The 24,522-nt window shown below is 38.9% G+C and overlaps 34 non-coding genes across 34 annotated transcripts; all 34 read left to right on the top strand.

The window, feature by feature from the left end:
* Positions 1 to 274: 274 nt before the first annotated feature.
* Positions 275 to 393, top strand: LOC124319835. Its single transcript, XR_006913529.1, has one exon. It is a non-coding gene; the product is annotated as a 5S ribosomal RNA (ribosomal RNA).
* Positions 394 to 1,147: 754 nt separating this feature from the next.
* Positions 1,148 to 1,369, top strand: LOC124319864. Its single transcript, XR_006913559.1, has one exon. It is a non-coding gene; the product is annotated as a small nucleolar RNA U3 (small nucleolar RNA).
* Positions 1,370 to 1,879: 510 nt separating this feature from the next.
* LOC124319856 lies at positions 1,880 to 2,070 on the top strand. The gene has a single exon (XR_006913552.1). It is a non-coding gene; the product is annotated as a U2 spliceosomal RNA (small nuclear RNA).
* A 509-nt stretch (positions 2,071 to 2,579) lies between these two features.
* Positions 2,580 to 2,743, top strand: LOC124319848. The gene has a single exon (XR_006913542.1). It is a non-coding gene; the product is annotated as a U1 spliceosomal RNA (small nuclear RNA).
* A 686-nt stretch (positions 2,744 to 3,429) lies between these two features.
* Positions 3,430 to 3,571, top strand: LOC124319871. The gene has a single exon (XR_006913568.1). It is a non-coding gene; the product is annotated as a U4 spliceosomal RNA (small nuclear RNA).
* A 574-nt stretch (positions 3,572 to 4,145) lies between these two features.
* On the top strand, positions 4,146 to 4,268 carry LOC124319880. Its single transcript, XR_006913576.1, has one exon. It is a non-coding gene; the product is annotated as a U5 spliceosomal RNA (small nuclear RNA).
* A 203-nt stretch (positions 4,269 to 4,471) lies between these two features.
* LOC124319834 lies at positions 4,472 to 4,590 on the top strand. The gene has a single exon (XR_006913528.1). It is a non-coding gene; the product is annotated as a 5S ribosomal RNA (ribosomal RNA).
* A 748-nt stretch (positions 4,591 to 5,338) lies between these two features.
* On the top strand, positions 5,339 to 5,457 carry LOC124319833. The gene has a single exon (XR_006913527.1). It is a non-coding gene; the product is annotated as a 5S ribosomal RNA (ribosomal RNA).
* Positions 5,458 to 6,211: 754 nt separating this feature from the next.
* Positions 6,212 to 6,433, top strand: LOC124319863. The gene has a single exon (XR_006913558.1). It is a non-coding gene; the product is annotated as a small nucleolar RNA U3 (small nucleolar RNA).
* Positions 6,434 to 6,943: 510 nt separating this feature from the next.
* Positions 6,944 to 7,134, top strand: LOC124319854. Its single transcript, XR_006913550.1, has one exon. It is a non-coding gene; the product is annotated as a U2 spliceosomal RNA (small nuclear RNA).
* A 509-nt stretch (positions 7,135 to 7,643) lies between these two features.
* LOC124319847 lies at positions 7,644 to 7,807 on the top strand. Its single transcript, XR_006913541.1, has one exon. It is a non-coding gene; the product is annotated as a U1 spliceosomal RNA (small nuclear RNA).
* A 686-nt stretch (positions 7,808 to 8,493) lies between these two features.
* Positions 8,494 to 8,635, top strand: LOC124319870. The gene has a single exon (XR_006913567.1). It is a non-coding gene; the product is annotated as a U4 spliceosomal RNA (small nuclear RNA).
* A 574-nt stretch (positions 8,636 to 9,209) lies between these two features.
* LOC124319878 lies at positions 9,210 to 9,332 on the top strand. The gene has a single exon (XR_006913574.1). It is a non-coding gene; the product is annotated as a U5 spliceosomal RNA (small nuclear RNA).
* A 203-nt stretch (positions 9,333 to 9,535) lies between these two features.
* On the top strand, positions 9,536 to 9,654 carry LOC124319879. The gene has a single exon (XR_006913575.1). It is a non-coding gene; the product is annotated as a 5S ribosomal RNA (ribosomal RNA).
* A 748-nt stretch (positions 9,655 to 10,402) lies between these two features.
* On the top strand, positions 10,403 to 10,521 carry LOC124319841. The gene has a single exon (XR_006913536.1). It is a non-coding gene; the product is annotated as a 5S ribosomal RNA (ribosomal RNA).
* A 754-nt stretch (positions 10,522 to 11,275) lies between these two features.
* Positions 11,276 to 11,497, top strand: LOC124319862. The gene has a single exon (XR_006913557.1). It is a non-coding gene; the product is annotated as a small nucleolar RNA U3 (small nucleolar RNA).
* Positions 11,498 to 12,007: 510 nt separating this feature from the next.
* LOC124319853 lies at positions 12,008 to 12,198 on the top strand. Its single transcript, XR_006913548.1, has one exon. It is a non-coding gene; the product is annotated as a U2 spliceosomal RNA (small nuclear RNA).
* A 509-nt stretch (positions 12,199 to 12,707) lies between these two features.
* Positions 12,708 to 12,871, top strand: LOC124319846. The gene has a single exon (XR_006913540.1). It is a non-coding gene; the product is annotated as a U1 spliceosomal RNA (small nuclear RNA).
* A 686-nt stretch (positions 12,872 to 13,557) lies between these two features.
* LOC124319869 lies at positions 13,558 to 13,699 on the top strand. Its single transcript, XR_006913565.1, has one exon. It is a non-coding gene; the product is annotated as a U4 spliceosomal RNA (small nuclear RNA).
* A 573-nt stretch (positions 13,700 to 14,272) lies between these two features.
* On the top strand, positions 14,273 to 14,395 carry LOC124319877. The gene has a single exon (XR_006913573.1). It is a non-coding gene; the product is annotated as a U5 spliceosomal RNA (small nuclear RNA).
* Positions 14,396 to 14,598: 203 nt separating this feature from the next.
* Positions 14,599 to 14,717, top strand: LOC124319867. The gene has a single exon (XR_006913563.1). It is a non-coding gene; the product is annotated as a 5S ribosomal RNA (ribosomal RNA).
* Positions 14,718 to 15,465: 748 nt separating this feature from the next.
* LOC124319855 lies at positions 15,466 to 15,584 on the top strand. Its single transcript, XR_006913551.1, has one exon. It is a non-coding gene; the product is annotated as a 5S ribosomal RNA (ribosomal RNA).
* A 754-nt stretch (positions 15,585 to 16,338) lies between these two features.
* LOC124319861 lies at positions 16,339 to 16,560 on the top strand. The gene has a single exon (XR_006913556.1). It is a non-coding gene; the product is annotated as a small nucleolar RNA U3 (small nucleolar RNA).
* Positions 16,561 to 17,070: 510 nt separating this feature from the next.
* Positions 17,071 to 17,261, top strand: LOC124319852. Its single transcript, XR_006913547.1, has one exon. It is a non-coding gene; the product is annotated as a U2 spliceosomal RNA (small nuclear RNA).
* Positions 17,262 to 17,770: 509 nt separating this feature from the next.
* LOC124319845 lies at positions 17,771 to 17,934 on the top strand. The gene has a single exon (XR_006913539.1). It is a non-coding gene; the product is annotated as a U1 spliceosomal RNA (small nuclear RNA).
* Positions 17,935 to 18,620: 686 nt separating this feature from the next.
* LOC124319873 lies at positions 18,621 to 18,762 on the top strand. The gene has a single exon (XR_006913570.1). It is a non-coding gene; the product is annotated as a U4 spliceosomal RNA (small nuclear RNA).
* A 574-nt stretch (positions 18,763 to 19,336) lies between these two features.
* Positions 19,337 to 19,459, top strand: LOC124319876. The gene has a single exon (XR_006913572.1). It is a non-coding gene; the product is annotated as a U5 spliceosomal RNA (small nuclear RNA).
* Positions 19,460 to 19,662: 203 nt separating this feature from the next.
* On the top strand, positions 19,663 to 19,781 carry LOC124319844. The gene has a single exon (XR_006913538.1). It is a non-coding gene; the product is annotated as a 5S ribosomal RNA (ribosomal RNA).
* A 748-nt stretch (positions 19,782 to 20,529) lies between these two features.
* LOC124319831 lies at positions 20,530 to 20,648 on the top strand. Its single transcript, XR_006913526.1, has one exon. It is a non-coding gene; the product is annotated as a 5S ribosomal RNA (ribosomal RNA).
* A 754-nt stretch (positions 20,649 to 21,402) lies between these two features.
* On the top strand, positions 21,403 to 21,624 carry LOC124319860. The gene has a single exon (XR_006913555.1). It is a non-coding gene; the product is annotated as a small nucleolar RNA U3 (small nucleolar RNA).
* A 510-nt stretch (positions 21,625 to 22,134) lies between these two features.
* On the top strand, positions 22,135 to 22,325 carry LOC124319851. Its single transcript, XR_006913546.1, has one exon. It is a non-coding gene; the product is annotated as a U2 spliceosomal RNA (small nuclear RNA).
* A 509-nt stretch (positions 22,326 to 22,834) lies between these two features.
* On the top strand, positions 22,835 to 22,998 carry LOC124319842. Its single transcript, XR_006913537.1, has one exon. It is a non-coding gene; the product is annotated as a U1 spliceosomal RNA (small nuclear RNA).
* A 686-nt stretch (positions 22,999 to 23,684) lies between these two features.
* On the top strand, positions 23,685 to 23,826 carry LOC124319868. Its single transcript, XR_006913564.1, has one exon. It is a non-coding gene; the product is annotated as a U4 spliceosomal RNA (small nuclear RNA).
* A 574-nt stretch (positions 23,827 to 24,400) lies between these two features.
* Positions 24,401 to 24,522, top strand: LOC124319883. The gene has a single exon (XR_006913580.1). It is a non-coding gene; the product is annotated as a U5 spliceosomal RNA (small nuclear RNA).

Below are 24,522 nucleotides of genomic sequence, written 5' to 3'. Positions count from 1 at the left end.
TAAGTAAGGGAAGCAATCGTTAGCCTTATGACACTTGGATTGTTGGCTCATTGATCGGACATCCCCGGAACGAGAAAATTAAAAATGACAGTTAGCCAAAAATAGTGGCGTTTGGAAATATTATCAAATTTTATATTCGGTTGTCCATTGACAAATGTACTTATATGTCCTCGTTTGTTTGGCTAAGGTTGGTGTGTATTTCGAACAGAAAGTAAGCAAGCATTAGAACTAGATTTAGAGGCGAATATGGTCGGGTAATGGCGACTGAATTGATGTCAACGGCCATACCACATAGAACTCACCCGGTCTCGTCAGCTCCCGGAAGTTAAGCTATGTCGGGTCCCGTTAGTACTTGGATGGGTGACCGCTTGGGAATACGGGATGCTGTTGGCATGGTGTAATTTTATTTTTGCTCCCCAAGTTAGATGAGACATGGAATATAATGTATTCTTTAGGTATTAGTTGAAAAGGGTATTGCTGGGACTTTGATTAATGATACCATATATTGTAGAACGCATGTTTGTTTGATCTCGGTAGTTTTAACGACAAAAAAAAAGATAGAGGTTTGGCTATTTTGTTGAGGCTGTTGCATGACGCCCACTCATTGGCACGATCCCACTACTGCCGAACACGGGAACTTTTGGCTGCTAGGTTTCCCTCCTGACCCACTACGCTCCTCCTTAGCTAACCTGCACCTACTAGATTCCTCTAGCAGATCCATGCTGATGTCAAGCTTAGTGCGGGCACCTGATCAACATGCGGTATCACGAAACAGGGCTCCTAAACTCAAGCCATCCACTCTACCAAGCCTCCCCGAAGCAGGATTATAGGTGCACGCCAAACACCCAGCTGATAAATGGGCTCTCAATCGATAATACATTACTGTAATAAATTGATTTGATGAGCACGCGGATTCTTTATTGTGTCCAAAATTGGTCTCGTCACTTGTTCTATAACTATTAAAGAGCTTCTCGGTGTTTCAATAAATGAACAAAATGCAAGACCTGACAATGTATGTACTGTGTGCGTCAAGTATTGCAAATCTCAATTTAATATTCCGAAATATCGATCTATGCACTGTAATTTACGCCAAAGCTCATTGATCGTACAAACCTTATTTAGAGTTCTGCAAAATAACATTGCATTTAAGATCATACTTCACAGGATCATTTCTGTAGTATATCTTGACTTGTTTCCCACCAGAAACTTGTCTCCTTTCAACCCACGATGACGAGTTAAGACGCTGGTTTCTGAGCGTGAAACAGGCTGTGAGTGTAGCTGTCTCGACAGCATCAAACACAGTCATTGAGGACCGTTTCCGTTAAATCCATGTGAAATAGCGGAAGGAAACTAGCGTGTTCAGAGTGGTTGAGATGATAAAACAAATTTAAATTCTTGAAAATCTAAAGAGATAAATCTTAATAATAATTCCAGGTATTCGTGTCCTTAAATCATCTGCTTGTATGGCAAAATAAATTGTGAAAGTGAGGTTGGTCAATTTGAGGATGTGTCATGACTTTATGATCGTATTGCATTCTTTTAGTTATTGTTATTTAATCATGATTAATTATCGTTCAGAGCTTTTGTCGTCAGGTGGCGTGGCAAAGCCATATTCTGAAAAAAAAGGACCTAGTGTGATAACGAGAGTAAAATTTGCAACGCCTTCAGCGTAAATTGTATCTCCCTTAATACAGTATGAGCATAATAAAACAAATGAAAATGAACTTTATAAGCATCAAGTGGTCGCGTCTGGAAAAATGAACAACTCAATATTTTATAGCATTTCTTGAATGTTTTGAGTGATATGAGTATTCTTCGTACACCACCGGAAATGTGTTGAACCTCAGTGGTTATTTTGGGCAGTAATCCTTGTAACATTATCGCTTCTCGGCCTTTTGGCTAAGATCAAAGTGTAGTATCTGTTCTTATCAGCTTAATATCTGATACGGGTTCAAATGGACCCCAGAATATTAAACTGATTTTTGGCATACGGTGGGAATACAGTGCTTGCACTGCTCCCGCCACGGGTTGACCCGGTATTGCAGTACCTCCGGGATCGGCTCACCCTCTATGAGGGAGAACATATTGAATAAAACAGAAATTGTCTTAGCACCGTATAATAAAAGACCATGTATAATTGCAAAACTGTCATGTAGACATGTTTGTAATTTTTTCTAATTGTATTTTTTTCGTAATATCAAGAAAAGCATAAAAAAATACGTACTTGATTGTGTTAACTAATTAGTACTGTTCATCTTTCGATGTGATGTTTTTTTTTAAAATATGAAGATGCGTGTATTTTCATGTGAAAAGTCGATTTTCTTATTTTCTTATTTGCCAATTGGACGACCAAATGAAAAAAAACAAGCAATTTGTTTCTTGAAAAGTATTTGCAAAGATCAAGACCATGAAATAAATACTGAGCTTTATTTACTATATTTTGCTCGAGTTCGTAATTCAAGTCGATGAAAGAAAGTGGGTGGTATTCTCTAAACGTCAGTCAAATACTTGAACACTCTTTGTCAATATTGTTCTGCTGTATACAAAGTATTAAACAAAGTGAAAAAGCATCCACAATCATACTTACCTGGCTCAGAGGCAACCATGATCACCAAGGTGGTTCCTCCAGGGCGAGGCCTTTCCATTGCACTAAGGATGGGCTGACCCTTGCGATTAATCCAAATGTGATTAACTCGGGAGTACAATTTTTGGTAGTGGGGGACTGCGTTCGCGCCGTTCCCTGAACACACTATAAATGTAAGAAAAATTCTTGTCATCTGCCGGAAGTTGAACTAAATCTGGTCCCGTTAGTAAACGGTAGGGTTGACCGCTTGGGAATACGCGAAGCATCAGATTTTCTTTCTGGGAAGAAACAACAAAGTAATGAAATTCATGTTTAGCTACTTTAATATAAATCATCATGGCCAATGGATTGGCCGTGATCGTCTAGTGGTTAGGACCCTACGTTGTGGTACCTACTAGATATGAATCCGTAGTAACCCAGGTTCGAATCCTGGTCACGGCACTGAAAACTGATTTTTCACGTCAACACGCAGATTAACTATAAATTTTGTTTGGTTGGAAAGTAATGCTCGCTCACTTCAATAGTTCATAATGTGAAAAACAATTTGGAATGAAAACCTGAAATTCCCCCTCCCTTTTTTTGTGTGTGCAGGAAGTTGTTGAAATGTATGGAAGAAAAATACACATTTACAGAATTTCAAGTATTTGACCCGATATTAAGACAAAAATTATTTCATGTATGTAATGAACTGTCCCCTGTTGGTATTAGTCCAATGGGAGATGGAAATTAAAATTTGCCTAGGGTAATCTAAATGAATATTTCTGAACGAAATTGTTGGTCCAACACGTCCAAGCAGAACGAATTCAGCAAATGCTTAAGTAGACTTGCTTTTCTGATTATAATTTAGCTTTGCGCAGTGGCAATATCATAACCAATGAGGGTCTCCCGAGGTGTGATTATTGCTAGTTGAAAACTTTAACCAATACCCCGCCACGATGAAGTGAAATAATCTTTGTCGTCGGCAATTTTTGATAGCTCCATCAGGAGCATTTCAGCGTACAAGAAAAAAAAAATTACAGTCAGTTAGAAAAATTGGAGTGTTGCATAGTGTGTTTATAACATTAAACGGTGAAAGTGAAATCGTATAAGTGATTTTTGTTTCCATTTAGTTGGTATTGCACGTCAGACAAGGCTGATTAATTCGTTCGCTGAAGGCCATTAATATCAGTCAGTTGGAACATTGTGAACACGGGGAAAATATTTGAAAAGGTGATTCCAAATGACAAGGTGAAAAGATTCCACCATGTTTAAAGGGGAAGTTCAATAAATTGTTAACCGCTGTAGGGTGAATGTCGGGGTAAACATCTGATCCCACCACCTACGTGTTGGGCTTGTACCATAAAGATCGTTCATTTTTTTCAAAAATAACACTGCGCACAACTGTTTCGTTCAAAAACATGTTAACGAGCTTTATACATGATATTTACTTTAAAATAACTGTACCCATTGATAAAGAATTGCACAAGGATTTTGATATGTAAACGCATGTTTCGAAAAAAAACCTTACAAGCGCACTTCAAAATTTTGAAATGAATATAAATACAAGGCATACCACTGTTATTTACTCTGGTTTCTAATCAATACCCGGATAAATCTTTCGCCTTTTACTAAAGATTTCCGTGGTTAGGAGCATTGATGAGTCTATATGACTTATTTTTTTAACGCCCGGTCTTCTGATTGGGCACTTTGAATAAATGAAAAATTAAAAACGTCTGTATGCGGAAACAAAGATATTCTACTACTACATACTGACAACATTTGTAAAATGACAAACTGATAGTTTTTCGGTGGTTTTGGTAAGATTAGTGTGTATTTCAAAAAGATAAATCTCAAGCACAAGTAATAGATTAGAGGCGAATATGGTCGGGTAATTGCGTCTAGTTTAATGTCAACGGCCATACCACATAGAACTCACCCGGTCTCGTCAGCTCCCGGAAGTTAAGCTATGTCGGGTCCCGTTAGTACTTGGATGGGTGACCGCTTGGGAATACGGGATGCTGTTGGCATGGAATTATTTTATTTTTGTGAATCCAATTGAATTGAAGTGCTTCCCAAGATGGGTGATACTACATGGACTACAATGTATTATTTTGGCATTAGTTGAAAATGGAAGGAACGTATTTTTTACTGGATATTGCCTACTAGACGTCCTCCAACCTCTTTGTTGCTGAAAGATATTTGAAACGCCGTGCGCGAAGCGCACGGCACAGCCGAGAGGCTACTAGACGTCCTCCAACCTCTTTGTTGCTGAAAGATATTTGAAACGCCGTGCGCGAAGCGCACGGCACAGCCGAGAGGCTTGTACGTTGGTGGTTTCTTCGGGCAGCTCTATCTAATCTCTCTGGCTCTGAGATCCTTATGCAACGCAAGCTAAGTAAAGCGCGAAGCGCACGGCACAGCCGAGAGGCTTGTACGTTGGTGGTTTCTTCGGGCAGCTCTATCTAATCTCTCTGACTCTGAGATCCTTATGCAACGCAAGCTAAGTAAGGGAAGCAATCGTTAGCCTTATGACACTTGGATTGTTGGCTCATTGATCGGACATCCCCGGAACGAGAAAATTAAAAATGACAGTTAGCCAAAAATAGTGGCGTTTGGAAATATTATCAAATTTTATATTCGGTTGTCCATTGACAAATGTACTTATATGTCCTCGTTTGTTTGGCTAAGGTTGGTGTGTATTTCGAACAGAAAGTAAGCAAGCATTAGAACTAGATTTAGAGGCGAATATGGTCGGGTAATGGCGACTGAATTGATGTCAACGGCCATACCACATAGAACTCACCCGGTCTCGTCAGCTCCCGGAAGTTAAGCTATGTCGGGTCCCGTTAGTACTTGGATGGGTGACCGCTTGGGAATACGGGATGCTGTTGGCATGGTGTAATTTTATTTTTGCTCCCCAAGTTAGATGAGACATGGAATATAATGTATTCTTTAGGTATTAGTTGAAAAGGGTATTGCTGGGACTTTGATTAATGATACCATATATTGTAGAACGCATGTTTGTTTGATCTCGGTAGTTTTAACGACAAAAAAAAAGATAGAGGTTTGGCTATTTTGTTGAGGCTGTTGCATGACGCCCACTCACTGGCACGATCCCACTACTGCCGAACACGGGAACTTTTGGCTGCTAGGTTTCCCTCCTGACCCACTACGCTCCTCCTTAGCTAACCTGCACCTACTAGATTCCTCTAGCAGATCCATGCTGATGTCAAGCTTAGTGCGGGCACCTGATCAACATGCGGTATCACGAAACAGGGCTCCTAAACTCAAGCCATCCACTCTACCAAGCCTCCCCGAAGCAGGATTATAGGTGCACGCCAAACACCCAGCTGATAAATGGGCTCTCAATCGATAATACATTACTGTAATAAATTGATTTGATGAGCACGCGGATTCTTTATTGTGTCCAAAATTGGTCTCGTCACTTGTTCTATAACTATTAAAGAGCTTCTCGGTGTTTCAATAAATGAACAAAATGCAAGACCTGACAATGTATGTACTGTGTGCGTCAAGTATTGCAAATCTCAATTTAATATTCCGAAATATCGATCTATGCACTGTAATTTACGCCAAAGCTCATTGATCGTACAAACCTTATTTAGAGTTCTGCAAAATAACATTGCATTTAAGATCATACTTCACAGGATCATTTCTGTAGTATATCTTGACTTGTTTCCCACCAGAAACTTGTCTCCTTTCAACCCACGATGACGAGTTAAGACGCTGGTTTCTGAGCGTGAAACAGGCTGTGAGTGTAGCTGTCTCGACAGCATCAAACACAGTCATTGAGGACCGTTTCCGTTAAATCCATGTGAAATAGCGGAAGGAAACTAGCGTGTTCAGAGTGGTTGAGATGATAAAACAAATTTAAATTCTTGAAAATCTAAAGAGATAAATCTTAATAATAATTCCAGGTATTCGTGTCCTTAAATCATCTGCTTGTATGGCAAAATAAATTGTGAAAGTGAGGTTGGTCAATTTGAGGATGTGTCATGACTTTATGATCGTATTGCATTCTTTTAGTTATTGTTATTTAATCATGATTAATTATCGTTCAGAGCTTTTGTCGTCAGGTGGCGTGGCAAAGCCATATTCTGAAAAAAAAGGACCTAGTGTGATAACGAGAGTAAAATTTGCAACGCCTTCAGCGTAAATTGTATCTCCCTTAATACAGTATGAGCATAATAAAACAAATGAAAATGAACTTTATAAGCATCAAGTGGTCGCGTCTGGAAAAATGAACAACTCAATATTTTATAGCATTTCTTGAATGTTTTGAGTGATATGAGTATTCTTCGTACACCACCGGAAATGTGTTGAACCTCAGTGGTTATTTTGGGCAGTAATCCTTGTAACATTATCGCTTCTCGGCCTTTTGGCTAAGATCAAAGTGTAGTATCTGTTCTTATCAGCTTAATATCTGATACGGGTTCAAATGGACCCCAGAATATTAAACTGATTTTTGGCATACGGTGGGAATACAGTGCTTGCACTGCTCCCGCCACGGGTTGACCCGGTATTGCAGTACCTCCGGGATCGGCTCACCCTCTATGAGGGAGAACATATTGAATAAAACAGAAATTGTCTTAGCACCGTATAATAAAAGACCATGTATAATTGCAAAACTGTCATGTAGACATGTTTGTAATTTTTTCTAATTGTATTTTTTTCGTAATATCAAGAAAAGCATAAAAAAATACGTACTTGATTGTGTTAACTAATTAGTACTGTTCATCTTTCGATGTGATGTTTTTTTTTAAAATATGAAGATGCGTGTATTTTCATATGAAAAGTCGATTTTCTTATTTTCTTATTTGCCAATTGGACGACCAAATGAAAAAAAACAAGCAATTTGTTTCTTGAAAAGTATTTGCAAAGATCAAGACCATGAAATAAATACTGAGCTTTATTTACTATATTTTGCTCGAGTTCGTAATTCAAGTCGATGAAAGAAAGTGGGTGGTATTCTCTAAACGTCAGTCAAATACTTGAACACTCTTTGTCAATATTGTTCTGCTGTATACAAAGTATTAAACAAAGTGAAAAAGCATCCACAATCATACTTACCTGGCTCAGAGGCAACCATGATCACCAAGGTGGTTCCTCCAGGGCGAGGCCTTTCCATTGCACTAAGGATGGGCTGACCCTTGCGATTAATCCAAATGTGATTAACTCGGGAGTACAATTTTTGGTAGTGGGGGACTGCGTTCGCGCCGTTCCCTGAACACACTATAAATGTAAGAAAAATTCTTGTCATCTGCCGGAAGTTGAACTAAATCTGGTCCCGTTAGTAAACGGTAGGGTTGACCGCTTGGGAATACGCGAAGCATCAGATTTTCTTTCTGGGAAGAAACAACAAAGTAATGAAATTCATGTTTAGCTACTTTAATATAAATCATCATGGCCAATGGATTGGCCGTGATCGTCTAGTGGTTAGGACCCTACGTTGTGGTACCTACTAGATATGAATCCGTAGTAACCCAGGTTCGAATCCTGGTCACGGCACTGAAAACTGATTTTTCACGTCAACACGCAGATTAACTATAAATTTTGTTTGGTTGGAAAGTAATGCTCGCTCACTTCAATAGTTCATAATGTGAAAAACAATTTGGAATGAAAACCTGAAATTCCCCCTCCCTTTTTTTGTGTGTGCAGGAAGTTGTTGAAATGTATGGAAGAAAAATACACATTTACAGAATTTCAAGTATTTGACCCGATATTAAGACAAAAATTATTTCATGTATGTAATGAACTGTCCCCTGTTGGTATTAGTCCAATGGGAGATGGAAATTAAAATTTGCCTAGGGTAATCTAAATGAATATTTCTGAACGAAATTGTTGGTCCAACACGTCCAAGCAGAACGAATTCAGCAAATGCTTAAGTAGACTTGCTTTTCTGATTATAATTTAGCTTTGCGCAGTGGCAATATCATAACCAATGAGGGTCTCCCGAGGTGTGATTATTGCTAGTTGAAAACTTTAACCAATACCCCGCCACGATGAAGTGAAATAATCTTTGTCGTCGGCAATTTTTGATAGCTCCATCAGGAGCATTTCAGCGTACAAGAAAAAAAAAATTACAGTCAGTTAGAAAAATTGGAGTGTTGCATAGTGTGTTTATAACATTAAACGGTGAAAGTGAAATCGTATAAGTGATTTTTGTTTCCATTTAGTTGGTATTGCACGTCAGACAAGGCTGATTAATTCGTTCGCTGAAGGCCATTAATATCAGTCAGTTGGAACATTGTGAACACGGGGAAAATATTTGAAAAGGTGATTCCAAATGACAAGGTGAAAAGATTCCACCATGTTTAAAGGGGAAGTTCAATAAATTGTTAACCGCTGTAGGGTGAATGTCGGGGTAAACATCTGATCCCACCACCTACGTGTTGGGCTTGTACCATAAAGATCGTTCATTTTTTTCAAAAATAACACTGCGCACAACTGTTTCGTTCAAAAACATGTTAACGAGCTTTATACATGATATTTACTTTAAAATAACTGTACCCATTGATAAAGAATTGCACAAGGATTTTGATATGTAAACGCATGTTTCGAAAAAAAACCTTACAAGCGCACTTCAAAATTTTGAAATGAATATAAATACAAGGCATACCACTGTTATTTACTCTGGTTTCTAATCAATACCCGGATAAATCTTTCGCCTTTTACTAAAGATTTCCGTGGTTAGGAGCATTGATGAGTCTATATGACTTATTTTTTTAACGCCCGGTCTTCTGATTGGGCACTTTGAATAAATGAAAAATTAAAAACGTCTGTATGCGGAAACAAAGATATTCTACTACTACATACTGACAACATTTGTAAAATGACAAACTGATAGTTTTTCGGTGGTTTTGGTAAGATTAGTGTGTATTTCAAAAAGATAAATCTCAAGCACAAGTAATAGATTAGAGGCGAATATGGTCGGGTAATTGCGTCTAGTTTAATGTCAACGGCCATACCACATAGAACTCACCCGGTCTCGTCAGCTCCCGGAAGTTAAGCTATGTCGGGTCCCGTTAGTACTTGGATGGGTGACCGCTTGGGAATACGGGATGCTGTTGGCATGGAATTATTTTATTTTTGTGAATCCAATTGAATTGAAGTGCTTCCCAAGATGGGTGATACTACATGGACTACAATGTATTATTTTGGCATTAGTTGAAAATGGAAGGAACGTATTTTTTACTGGATATTGCCTACTAGACGTCCTCCAACCTCTTTGTTGCTGAAAGATATTTGAAACGCCGTGCGCGAAGCGCACGGCACAGCCGAGAGGCTACTAGACGTCCTCCAACCTCTTTGTTGCTGAAAGATATTTGAAACGCCGTGCGCGAAGCGCACGGCACAGCCGAGAGGCTTGTACGTTGGTGGTTTCTTCGGGCAGCTCTATCTAATCTCTCTGGCTCTGAGATCCTTATGCAACGCAAGCTAAGTAAAGCGCGAAGCGCACGGCACAGCCGAGAGGCTTGTACGTTGGTGGTTTCTTCGGGCAGCTCTATCTAATCTCTCTGACTCTGAGATCCTTATGCAACGCAAGCTAAGTAAGGGAAGCAATCGTTAGCCTTATGACACTTGGATTGTTGGCTCATTGATCGGACATCCCCGGAACGAGAAAATTAAAAATGACAGTTAGCCAAAAATAGTGGCGTTTGGAAATATTATCAAATTTTATATTCGGTTGTCCATTGACAAATGTACTTATATGTCCTCGTTTGTTTGGCTAAGGTTGGTGTGTATTTCGAACAGAAAGTAAGCAAGCATTAGAACTAGATTTAGAGGCGAATATGGTCGGGTAATGGCGACTGAATTGATGTCAACGGCCATACCACATAGAACTCACCCGGTCTCGTCAGCTCCCGGTAGTTAAGCTATGTCGGGTCCCGTTAGTACTTGGATGGGTGACCGCTTGGGAATACGGGATGCTGTTGGCATGGTGTAATTTTATTTTTTCTCCCCAAGTTAGATGAGACATGGAATATAATGTATTCTTTAGGTATTAGTTGAAAAGGGTATTGCTGGGACTTTGATTAATGATACCATATATTGTAGAACGCATGTTTGTTTGATCTCGGTAGTTTTAACGACAAAAAAAAAGATAGAGGTTTGGCTATTTTGTTGAGGCTGTTGCATGACGCCCACTCACTGGCACGATCCCACTACTGCCGAACACGGGAACTTTTGGCTGCTAGGTTTCCCTCCTGACCCACTACGCTCCTCCTTAGCTAACCTGCACCTACTAGATTCCTCTAGCAGATCCATGCTGATGTCAAGCTTAGTGCGGGCACCTGATCAACATGCGGTATCACGAAACAGGGCTCCTAAACTCAAGCCATCCACTCTACCAAGCCTCCCCGAAGCAGGATTATAGGTGCACGCCAAACACCCAGCTGATAAATGGGCTCTCAATCGATAATACATTACTGTAATAAATTGATTTGATGAGCACGCGGATTCTTTATTGTGTCCAAAATTGGTCTCGTCACTTGTTCTATAACTATTAAAGAGCTTCTCGGTGTTTCAATAAATGAACAAAATGCAAGACCTGACAATGTATGTACTGTGTGCGTCAAGTATTGCAAATCTCAATTTAATATTCCGAAATATCGATCTATGCACTGTAATTTACGCCAAAGCTCATTGATCGTACAAACCTTATTTAGAGTTCTGCAAAATAACATTGCATTTAAGATCATACTTCACAGGATCATTTCTGTAGTATATCTTGACTTGTTTCCCACCAGAAACTTGTCTCCTTTCAACCCACGATGACGAGTTAAGACGCTGGTTTCTGAGCGTGAAACAGGCTGTGAGTGTAGCTGTCTCGACAGCATCAAACACAGTCATTGAGGACCGTTTCCGTTAAATCCATGTGAAATAGCGGAAGGAAACTAGCGTGTTCAGAGTGGTTGAGATGATAAAACAAATTTAAATTCTTGAAAATCTAAAGAGATAAATCTTAATAATAATTCCAGGTATTCGTGTCCTTAAATCATCTGCTTGTATGGCAAAATAAATTGTGAAAGTGAGGTTGGTCAATTTGAGGATGTGTCATGACTTTATGATCGTATTGCATTCTTTTAGTTATTGTTATTTAATCATGATTAATTATCGTTCAGAGCTTTTGTCGTCAGGTGGCGTGGCAAAGCCATATTCTGAAAAAAAAGGACCTAGTGTGATAACGAGAGTAAAATTTGCAACGCCTTCAGCGTAAATTGTATCTCCCTTAATACAGTATGAGCATAATAAAACAAATGAAAATGAACTTTATAAGCATCAAGTGGTCGCGTCTGGAAAAATGAACAACTCAATATTTTATAGCATTTCCTGAATGTTTTGAGTGATATGAGTATTCTTCGTACACCACCGGAAATGTGTTGAACCTCAGTGGTTATTTTGGGCAGTAATCCTTGTAACATTATCGCTTCTCGGCCTTTTGGCTAAGATCAAAGTGTAGTATCTGTTCTTATCAGCTTAATATCTGATACGGGTTCAAATGGACCCCAGAATATTAAACTGATTTTTGGCATACGGTGGGAATACAGTGCTTGCACTGCTCCCGCCACGGGTTGACCCGGTATTGCAGTACCTCCGGGATCGGCTCACCCTCTATGAGGGAGAACATATTGAATAAAACAGAAATTGTCTTAGCACCGTATAATAAAAGACCATGTATAATTGCAAAACTGTCATGTAGACATGTTTGTAATTTTTTCTAATTGTATTTTTTTCGTAATATCAAGAAAAGCATAAAAAAATACGTACTTGATTGTGTTAACTAATTAGTACTGTTCATCTTTCGATGTGATGTTTTTTTTTAAAATATGAAGATGCGTGTATTTTCATATGAAAAGTCGATTTTCTTATTTTCTTATTTGCCAATTGGACGACCAAATGAAAAAAAACAAGCAATTTGTTTCTTGAAAAGTATTTGCAAAGATCAAGACCATGAAATAAATACTGAGCTTTATTTACTATATTTTGCTCGAGTTCGTAATTCAAGTCGATGAAAGAAAGTGGGTGGTATTCTCTAAACGTCAGTCAAATACTTGAACACTCTTTGTCAATATTGTTCTGCTGTATACAAAGTATTAAACAAAGTGAAAAAGCATCCACAATCATACTTACCTGGCTCAGAGGCAACCATGATCACCAAGGTGGTTCCTCCAGGGCGAGGCCTTTCCATTGCACTAAGGATGGGCTGACCCTTGCGATTAATCCAAATGTGATTAACTCGGGAGTACAATTTTTGGTAGTGGGGGACTGCGTTCGCGCCGTTCCCTGAACACACTATAAATGTAAGAAAAATTCTTGTCATCTGCCGGAAGTTGAACTAAATCTGGTCCCGTTAGTAAACGGTAGGGTTGACCGCTTGGGAATACGCGAAGCATCAGATTTTCTTTCTGGGAAGAAACAACAAAGTAATGAAATTCATGTTTAGCTACTTTAATATAAATCATCATGGCCAATGGATTGGCCGTGATCGTCTAGTGGTTAGGACCCTACGTTGTGGTACCTACTAGATATGAATCCGTAGTAACCCAGGTTCGAATCCTGGTCACGGCACTGAAAACTGATTTTTCACGTCAACACGCAGATTAACTATAAATTTTGTTTGGTTGGAAAGTAATGCTCGCTCACTTCAATAGTTCATAATGTGAAAAACAATTTGGAATGAAAACCTGAAATTCCCCCTCCCTTTTTTTGTGTGTGCAGGAAGTTGTTGAAATGTATGGAAGAAAAATACACATTTACAGAATTTCAAGTATTTGACCCGATATTAAGACAAAAATTATTTCATGTATGTAATGAACTGTCCCCTGTTGGTATTAGTCCAATGGGAGATGGAAATTAAAATTTGCCTAGGGTAATCTAAATGAATATTTCTGAACGAAATTGTTGGTCCAACACGTCCAAGCAGAACGAATTCAGCAAATGCTTAAGTAGACTTGCTTTTCTGATTATAATTTAGCTTTGCGCAGTGGCAATATCATAACCAATGAGGGTCTCCCGAGGTGTGATTATTGCTAGTTGAAAACTTTAACCAATACCCCGCCACGATGAAGTGAAATAATCTTTGTCGTCGGCAATTTTTGATAGCTCCATCAGGAGCATTTCAGCGTACAAGAAAAAAAAATTACAGTCAGTTAGAAAAATTGGAGTGTTGCATAGTGTGTTTATAACATTAAACGGTGAAAGTGAAATCGTATAAGTGATTTTTGTTTCCATTTAGTTGGTATTGCACGTCAGACAAGGCTGATTAATTCGTTCGCTGAAGGCCATTAATATCAGTCAGTTGGAACATTGTGAACACGGGGAAAATATTTGAAAAGGTGATTCCAAATGACAAGGTGAAAAGATTCCACCATGTTTAAAGGGGAAGTTCAATAAATTGTTAACCGCTGTAGGGTGAATGTCGGGGTAAACATCTGATCCCACCACCTACGTGTTGGGCTTGTACCATAAAGATCGTTCATTTTTTTCAAAAATAACACTGCGCACAACTGTTTCGTTCAAAAACATGTTAACGAGCTTTATACATGATATTTACTTTAAAATAACTGTACCCATTGATAAAGAATTGCACAAGGATTTTGATATGTAAACGCATGTTTCGAAAAAAAACCTTACAAGCGCACTTCAAAATTTTGAAATGAATATAAATACAAGGCATACCACTGTTATTTACTCTGGTTTCTAATCAATACCCGGATAAATCTTTCGCCTTTTACTAAAGATTTCCGTGGTTAGGAGCATTGATGAGTCTATATGACTTATTTTTTTAACGCCCGGTCTTCTGATTGGGCACTTTGAATAAATGAAAAATTAAAAACGTCTGTATGCGGAAACAAAGATATTCTACTACTACATACTGACAACATTTGTAAAATGACAAACTGATAGTTTTTCGGTGGTTTTGGTAAGATTAGTGTGTATTTCAAAAAGATAAATCTCAAGCACAAGTAATAGATTAGAGGCGAATATGGTCGGGTAATTGCGTCTAGTTTAATGTCAACGGCCATACCACATAGAACTCACCCGGTCTCGTCAGCTCCCGGAAGTTAAGCTATGTCGGGTCCCGTTAGTACTTGGATGGGTGACCGCTTGGGAATACGGGATGCTGTTGGCATGGAATTATTTTATTTTTGTGAATCCAATTGAATTGAAGTGCTTCCCAAGATGGGTGATACTACATGGACTACAATGTATTATTTTGGCATTAGTTGAAAATGGAAGGAACGTATTTTTTACTGGATATTGCCTACTAGACGTCCTCCAACCTCTTTGTTGCTGAAAGATATTTGAAACGCCGTGCGCGAAGCGCACGGCACAGCCGAGAGGCTACTAGACGTCCTCCAACCTCTTTGTTGCTGAAAGATATTTGAAACGCCGTGCGCGAAGCGCACGGCACAGCCGAGAGGCTTGTACGTTGGTGGTTTCTTCGGGCAGCTCTATCTAATCTCTCTGGCTCTGAGATCCTTATGCAACGCAAGCTAAGTAAAGCGCGAAGCGCACGGCACAGCCGAGAGGCTTGTACGTTGGTGGTTTCTTCGGGCAGCTCTATCTAATCTCTCTGACTCTGAGATCCTTATGCAACGCAAGCTAAGTAAGGGAAGCAATCGTTAGCCTTATGACACTTGGATTGTTGGCTCATTGATCGGACATCCCCGGAACGAGAAAATTAAAAATGACAGTTAGCCAAAAATAGTGGCGTTTGGAAATATTATCAAATTTTATATTCGGTTGTCCATTGACAAATGTACTTATATGTCCTCGTTTGTTTGGCTAAGGTTGGTGTGTATTTCGAACAGAAAGTAAGCAAGCATTAGAACTAGATTTAGAGGCGAATATGGTCGGGTAATGGCGACTGAATTGATGTCAACGGCCATACCACATAGAACTCACCCGGTCTCGTCAGCTCCCGGAAGTTAAGCTATGTCGGGTCCCGTTAGTACTTGGATGGGTGACCGCTTGGGAATACGGGATGCTGTTGGCATGGTGTAATTTTATTTTTGCTCCCCAAGTTAGATGAGACATGGAATATAATGTATTCTTTAGGTATTAGTTGAAAAGGGTATTGCTGGGACTTTGATTAATGATACCATATATTGTAGAACGCATGTTTGTTTGATCTCGGTAGTTTTAACGACAAAAAAAAAGATAGAGGTTTGGCTATTTTGTTGAGGCTGTTGCATGACGCCCACTCACTGGCACGATCCCACTACTGCCGAACACGGGAACTTTTGGCTGCTAGGTTTCCCTCCTGACCCACTACGCTCCTCCTTAGCTAACCTGCACCTACTAGATTCCTCTAGCAGATCCATGCTGATGTCAAGCTTAGTGCGGGCACCTGATCAACATGCGGTATCACGAAACAGGGCTCCTAAACTCAAGCCATCCACTCTACCAAGCCTCCCCGAAGCAGGATTATAGGTGCACGCCAAACACCCAGCTGATAAATGGGCTCTCAATCGATAATACATTACTGTAATAAATTGATTTGATGAGCACGCGGATTCTTTATTGTGTCCAAAATTGGTCTCGTCACTTGTTCTATAACTATTAAAGAGCTTCTCGGTGTTTCAATAAATGAACAAAATGCAAGACCTGACAATGTATGTACTGTGTGCGTCAAGTATTGCAAATCTCAATTTAATATTCCGAAATATCGATCTATGCACTGTAATTTACGCCAAAGCTCATTGATCGTACAAACCTTATTTAGAGTTCTGCAAAATAACATTGCATTTAAGATCATACTTCACAGGATCATTTCTGTAGTATATCTTGACTTGTTTCCCACCAGAAACTTGTCTCCTTTCAACCCACGATGACGAGTTAAGACGCTGGTTTCTGAGCGTGAAACAGGCTGTGAGTGTAGCTGTCTCGACAGCATCAAACACAGTCATTGAGGACCGTTTCCGTTAAATCCATGTGAAATAGCGGAAGGAAACTAGCGTGTTCAGAGTGGTTGAGATGATAAAACAAATTTAAATTCTTGAAAATCTAAAGAGATAAATCTTAATAATAATTCCAGGTATTCGTGTCCTTAAATCATCTGCTTGTATGGCAAAATAAATTGTGAAAGTGAGGTTGGTCAATTTGAGGATGTGTCATGACTTTATGATCGTATTGCATTCTTTTAGTTATTGTTATTTAATCATGATTAATTATCGTTCAGAGCTTTTGTCGTCAGGTGGCGTGGCAAAGCCATATTCTGAAAAAAAAGGACCTAGTGTGATAACGAGAGTAAAATTTGCAACGCCTTCAGCGTAAATTGTATCTCCCTTAATACAGTATGAGCATAATAAAACAAATGAAAATGAACTTTATAAGCATCAAGTGGTCGCGTCTGGAAAAATGAACAACTCAATATTTTATAGCATTTCTTGAATGTTTTGAGTGATATGAGTATTCTTCGTACACCACCGGAAATGTGTTGAACCTCAGTGGTTATTTTGGGCAGTAATCCTTGTAACATTATCGCTTCTCGGCCTTTTGGCTAAGATCAAAGTGTAGTATCTGTTCTTATCAGCTTAATATCTGATACGGGTTCAAATGGACCCCAGAATATTAAACTGATTTTTGGCATACGGTGGGAATACAGTGCTTGCACTGCTCCCGCCACGGGTTGACCCGGTATTGCAGTACCTCCGGGATCGGCTCACCCTCTATGAGGGAGAACATATTGAATAAAACAGAAATTGTCTTAGCACCGTATAATAAAAGACCATGTATAATTGCAAAACTGTCATGTAGACATGTTTGTAATTTTTTCTAATTGTATTTTTTTCGTAATATCAAGAAAAGCATAAAAAAATACGTACTTGATTGTGTTAACTAATTAGTACTGTTCATCTTTCGATGTGATGTTTTTTTTTAAAATATGAAGATGCGTGTATTTTCATATGAAAAGTCGATTTTCTTATTTTCTTATTTGCCAATTGGACGACCAAATGAAAAAAAACAAGCAATTTGTTTCTTGAAAAGTATTTGCAAAGATCAAGACCATGAAATAAATACTGAGCTTTATTTACTATATTTTGCTCGAGTTCGTAATTCAAGTCGATGAAAGAAAGTGGGTGGTATTCTCTAAACGTCAGTCAAATACTTGAACACTCTTTGTCAATATTGTTCTGCTGTATACAAAGTATTAAACAAAGTGAAAAAGCATCCACAATCATACTTACCTGGCTCAGAGGCAACCATGATCACCAAGGTGGTTCCTCCAGGGCGAGGCCTTTCCATTGCACTAAGGATGGGCTGACCCTTGCGATTAATCCAAATGTGATTAACTCGGGAGTACAATTTTTGGTAGTGGGGGACTGCGTTCGCGCCGTTCCCTGAACACACTATAAATGTAAGAAAAATTCTTGTCATCTGCCGGAAGTTGAACTAAATCTGGTCCCGTTAGTAAACGGTAGGGTTGACCGCTTGGGAATACGCGAAGCATCAGATTTTCTTTCTGGGAAGAAACAACAAAGTAATGAAATTCATGTTTAGCTACTTTAATATAAATCATCATGGCCAATGGATTGGCCGTGATCGTCTAGTGGTTAGGACCCTACGTTGTGGTACCTACTAGATATGAATCCGTAGTAACCCAGGTTCGAATCCTGGTCACGGCACTGAAAACTGATTTTTCACGTCAACACGCAGATTAACTATAAATTTTGTTTGGTTGGAAAGTAATGCTCGCTCACTTCAATAGTTCATAATGTGAAAAACAATTTGGAATGAAAACCTGAAATTCCCCCTCCCTTTTTTTGTGTGTGCAGGAAGTTGTTGAAATGTATGGAAGAAAAATACACATTTACAGAATTTCAAGTATTTGACCCGATATTAAGACAAAAATTATTTCATGTATGTAATGAACTGTCCCCTGTTGGTATTAGTCCAATGGGAGATGGAAATTAAAATTTGCCTAGGGTAATCTAAATGAATATTTCTGAACGAAATTGTTGGTCCAACACGTCCAAGCAGAACGAATTCAGCAAATGCTTAAGTAGACTTGCTTTTCTGATTATAATTTAGCTTTGCGCAGTGGCAATATCATAACCAATGAGGGTCTCCCGAGGTGTGATTATTGCTAGTTGAAAATTTTAACCAATACCCCGCCACGATGAAGTGAAATAATCTTTGTCGTCGGCAATTTTTGATAGCTCCATCAGGAGCATTTCAGCGTACAAGAAAAAAAAAATTACAGTCAGTTAGAAAAATTGGAGTGTTGCATAGTGTGTTTATAACATTAAACGGTGAAAGTGAAATCGTATAAGTGATTTTTGTTTCCATTTAGTTGGTATTGCACGTCAGACAAGGCTGATTAATTCGTTCGCTGAAGGCCATTAATATCAGTCAGTTGGAACATTGTGAACACGGGGAAAATATTTGAAAAGGTGATTCCAAATGACAAGGTGAAAAGATTCCACCATGTTTAAAGGGGAAGTTCAATAAATTGTTAACCGCTGTAGGGTGAATGTCGGGGTAAACATCTGATCCCACCACCTACGTGTTGGGCTTGTACCATAAAGATCGTTCATTTTTTTCAAAAATAACACTGCGCACAACTGTTTCGTTCAAAAACATGTTAACGAGCTTTATACATGATATTTACTTTAAAATAACTGTACCCATTGATAAAGAATTGCACAAGGATTTTGATATGTAAACGCATGTTTCGAAAAAAAACCTTACAAGCGCACTTCAAAATTTTGAAATGAATATAAATACAAGGCATACCACTGTTATTTACTCTGGTTTCTAATCAATACCCGGATAAATCTTTCGCCTTTTACTAAAGATTTCCGTGGTTAGGAGCATTGATGAGTCTATATGACTTATTTTTTTAACGCCCGGTCTTCTGATTGGGCACTTTGAATAAATGAAAAATTAAAAACGTCTGTATGCGGAAACAAAGATATTCTACTACTACATACTGACAACATTTGTAAAATGACAAACTGATAGTTTTTCGGTGGTTTTGGTAAGATTAGTGTGTATTTCAAAAAGATAAATCTCAAGCACAAGTAATAGATTAGAGGCGAATATGGTCGGGTAATTGCGTCTAGTTTAATGTCAACGGCCATACCACATAGAACTCACCCGGTCTCGTCAGCTCCCGGAAGTTAAGCTATGTCGGGTCCCGTTAGTACTTGGATGGGTGACCGCTTGGGAATACGGGATGCTGTTGGCATGGAATTATTTTATTTTTGTGAATCCAATTGAATTGAAGTGCTTCCCAAGATGGGTGATACTACATGGACTACAATGTATTATTTTGGCATTAGTTGAAAATGGAAGGAACGTATTTTTTACTGGATATTGCCTACTAGACGTCCTCCAACCTCTTTGTTGCTGAAAGATATTTGAAACGCCGTGCGCGAAGCGCACGGCACAGCCGAGAGGCTACTAGACGTCCTCCAACCTCTTTGTTGCTGAAAGATATTTGAAACGCCGTGCGCGAAGCGCACGGCACAGCCGAGAGGCTTGTACGTTGGTGGTTTCTTCGGGCAGCTCTATCTAATCTCTCTGGCTCTGAGATCCTTATGCAACGCAAGCTAAGTAAAGCGCGAAGCGCACGGCACAGCCGAGAGGCTTGTACGTTGGTGGTTTCTTCGGGCAGCTCTATCTAATCTCTCTGACTCTGAGATCCTTATGCAACGCAAGCTAAGTAAGGGAAGCAATCGTTAGCCTTATGACACTTGGATTGTTGGCTCATTGATCGGACATCCCCGGAACGAGAAAATTAAAAATGACAGTTAGCCAAAAATAGTGGCGTTTGGAAATATTATCAAATTTTATATTCGGTTGTCCATTGACAAATGTACTTATATGTCCTCGTTTGTTTGGCTAAGGTTGGTGTGTATTTCGAACAGAAAGTAAGCAAGCATTAGAACTAGATTTAGAGGCGAATATGGTCGGGTAATGGCGACTGAATTGATGTCAACGGCCATACCACATAGAACTCACCCGGTCTCGTCAGCTCCCGGAAGTTAAGCTATGTCGGGTCCCGTTAGTACTTGGATGGGTGACCGCTTGGGAATACGGGATGCTGTTGGCATGGTGTAATTTTATTTTTGCTCCCCAAGTTAGATGAGACATGGAATATAATGTATTCTTTAGGTATTAGTTGAAAAGGGTATTGCTGGGACTTTGATTAATGATACCATATATTGTAGAACGCATGTTTGTTTGATCTCGGTAGTTTTAACGACAAAAAAAAAGATAGAGGTTTGGCTATTTTGTTGAGGCTGTTGCATGACGCCCACTCATTGGCACGATCCCACTACTGCCGAACACGGGAACTTTTGGCTGCTAGGTTTCCCTCCTGACCCACTACGCTCCTCCTTAGCTAACCTGCACCTACTAGATTCCTCTAGCAGATCCATGCTGATGTCAAGCTTAGTGCGGGCACCTGATCAACATGCGGTATCACGAAACAGGGCTCCTAAACTCAAGCCATCCACTCTACCAAGCCTCCCCGAAGCAGGATTATAGGTGCACGCCAAACACCCAGCTGATAAATGGGCTCTCAATCGATAATACATTACTGTAATAAATTGATTTGATGAGCACGCGGATTCTTTATTGTGTCCAAAATTGGTCTCGTCACTTGTTCTATAACTATTAAAGAGCTTCTCGGTGTTTCAATAAATGAACAAAATGCAAGACCTGACAATGTATGTACTGTGTGCGTCAAGTATTGCAAATCTCAATTTAATATTCCGAAATATCGATCTATGCACTGTAATTTACGCCAAAGCTCATTGATCGTACAAACCTTATTTAGAGTTCTGCAAAATAACATTGCATTTAAGATCATACTTCACAGGATCATTTCTGTAGTATATCTTGACTTGTTTCCCACCAGAAACTTGTCTCCTTTCAACCCACGATGACGAGTTAAGACGCTGGTTTCTGAGCGTGAAACAGGCTGTGAGTGTAGCTGTCTCGACAGCATCAAACACAGTCATTGAGGACCGTTTCCGTTAAATCCATGTGAAATAGCGGAAGGAAACTAGCGTGTTCAGAGTGGTTGAGATGATAAAACAAATTTAAATTCTTGAAAATCTAAAGAGATAAATCTTAATAATAATTCCAGGTATTCGTGTCCTTAAATCATCTGCTTGTATGGCAAAATAAATTGTGAAAGTGAGGTTGGTCAATTTGAGGATGTGTCATGACTTTATGATCGTATTGCATTCTTTTAGTTATTGTTATTTAATCATGATTAATTATCGTTCAGAGCTTTTGTCGTCAGGTGGCGTGGCAAAGCCATATTCTGAAAAAAAAGGACCTAGTGTGATAACGAGAGTAAAATTTGCAACGCCTTCAGCGTAAATTGTATCTCCCTTAATACAGTATGAGCATAATAAAACAAATGAAAATGAACTTTATAAGCATCAAGTGGTCGCGTCTGGAAAAATGAACAACTCAATATTTTATAGCATTTCTTGAATGTTTTGAGTGATATGAGTATTCTTCGTACACCACCGGAAATGTGTTGAACCTCAGTGGTTATTTTGGGCAGTAATCCTTGTAACATTATCGCTTCTCGGCCTTTTGGCTAAGATCAAAGTGTAGTATCTGTTCTTATCAGCTTAATATCTGATACGGGTTCAAATGGACCCCAGAATATTAAACTGATTTTTGGCATACGGTGGGAATACAGTGCTTGCACTGCTCCCGCCACGGGTTGACCCGGTATTGCAGTACCTCCGGGATCGGCTCACCCTCTATGAGGGAGAACATATTGAATAAAACAGAAATTGTCTTAGCACCGTATAATAAAAGACCATGTATAATTGCAAAACTGTCATGTAGACATGTTTGTAATTTTTTCTAATTGTATTTTTTTCGTAATATCAAGAAAAGCATAAAAAAATACGTACTTGATTGTGTTAACTAATTAGTACTGTTCATCTTTCGATGTGATGTTTTTTTTTAAAATATGAAGATGCGTGTATTTTCATATGAAAAGTCGATTTTCTTATTTTCTTATTTGCCAATTGGACGACCAAATGAAAAAAAACAAGCAATTTGTTTCTTGAAAAGTATTTGCAAAGATCAAGACCATGAAATAAATACTGAGCTTTATTTACTATATTTTGCTCGAGTTCGTAATTCAAGTCGATGAAAGAAAGTGGGTGGTATTCTCTAAACGTCAGTCAAATACTTGAACACTCTTTGTCAATATTGTTCTGCTGTATACAAAGTATTAAACAAAGTGAAAAAGCATCCACAATCATACTTACCTGGCTCAGAGGCAACCATGATCACCAAGGTGGTTCCTCCAGGGCGAGGCCTTTCCATTGCACTAAGGATGGGCTGACCCTTGCGATTAATCCAAATGTGATTAACTCGGGAGTACAATTTTTGGTAGTGGGGGACTGCGTTCGCGCCGTTCCCTGAACACACTATAAATGTAAGAAAAATTCTTGTCATCTGCCGGAAGTTGAACTAAATCTGGTCCCGTTAGTAAACGGTAGGGTTGACCGCTTGGGAATACGCGAAGCATCAGATTTTCTTTCTGGGAAGAAACAACAAAGTAATGAAATTCATGTTTAGCTACTTTAATATAAATCATCATGGCCAATGGATTGGCCGTGATCGTCTAGTGGTTAGGACCCTACGTTGTGGTACCTACTAGATATGAATCCGTAGTAACCCAGGTTCGAATCCTGGTCACGGCACTGAAAACTGATTTTTCACGTCAACACGCAGATTAACTATAAATTTTGTTTGGTTGGAAAGTAATGCTCGCTCACTTCAATAGTTCATAATGTGAAAAACAATTTGGAATGAAAACCTGAAATTCCCCCTCCCTTTTTTTGTGTGTGCAGGAAGTTGTTGAAATGTATGGAAGAAAAATACACATTTACAGAATTTCAAGTATTTGACCCGATATTAAGACAAAAATTATTTCATGTATGTAATGAACTGTCCCCTGTTGGTATTAGTCCAATGGGAGATGGAAATTAAAATTTGCCTAGGGTAATCTAAATGAATATTTCTGAACGAAATTGTTGGTCCAACACGTCCAAGCAGAACGAATTCAGCAAATGCTTAAGTAGACTTGCTTTTCTGATTATAATTTAGCTTTGCGCAGTGGCAATATCATAACCAATGAGGGTCTCCCGAGGTGTGATTATTGCTAGTTGAAAACTTTAACCAATACCCCGCCACGATGAAGTGAAATAATCTTTGTCGTCGGCAATTTTTGATAGCTCCATCAGGAGCATTTCAGCGTACAAGAAAAAAAAAATTACAGTCAGTTAGAAAAATTGGAGTGTTGCATAGTGTGTTTATAACATTAAACGGTGAAAGTGAAATCGTATAAGTGATTTTTGTTTCCATTTAGTTGGTATTGCACGTCAGACAAGGCTGATTAATTCGTTCGCTGAAGGCCATTAATATCAGTCAGTTGGAACATTGTGAACACGGGGAAAATATTTGAAAAGGTGATTCCAAATGACAAGGTGAAAAGATTCCACCATGTTTAAAGGGGAAGTTCAATAAATTGTTAACCGCTGTAGGGTGAATGTCGGGGTAAACATCTGATCCCACCACCTACGTGTTGGGCTTGTACCATAAAGATCGTTCATTTTTTTCAAAAATAACACTGCGCACAACTGTTTCGTTCAAAAACATGTTAACGAGCTTTATACATGATATTTACTTTAAAATAACTGTACCCATTGATAAAGAATTGCACAAGGATTTTGATATGTAAACGCATGTTTCGAAAAAAAACCTTACAAGCGCACTTCAAAATTTTGAAATGAATATAAATACAAGGCATACCACTGTTATTTACTCTGGTTTCTAATCAATACCCGGATAAATCTTTCGCCTTTTACTAAAGATTTCCGTGGTTAGGAGCATTGATGAGTCTATATGACTTATTTTTTTAACGCCCGGTCTTCTGATTGGGC

This window comes from Daphnia pulicaria, unplaced genomic scaffold (genome assembly GCF_021234035.1).
Source record: "Daphnia pulicaria isolate SC F1-1A unplaced genomic scaffold, SC_F0-13Bv2 h1tg000212l, whole genome shotgun sequence".
NCBI classification, from domain to species: domain Eukaryota; kingdom Metazoa; phylum Arthropoda; class Branchiopoda; order Diplostraca; family Daphniidae; genus Daphnia; species Daphnia pulicaria.
Note: the sequence above shows the minus strand (reverse complement) of the source record. Positions and strands in the feature narration are given on the sequence as shown.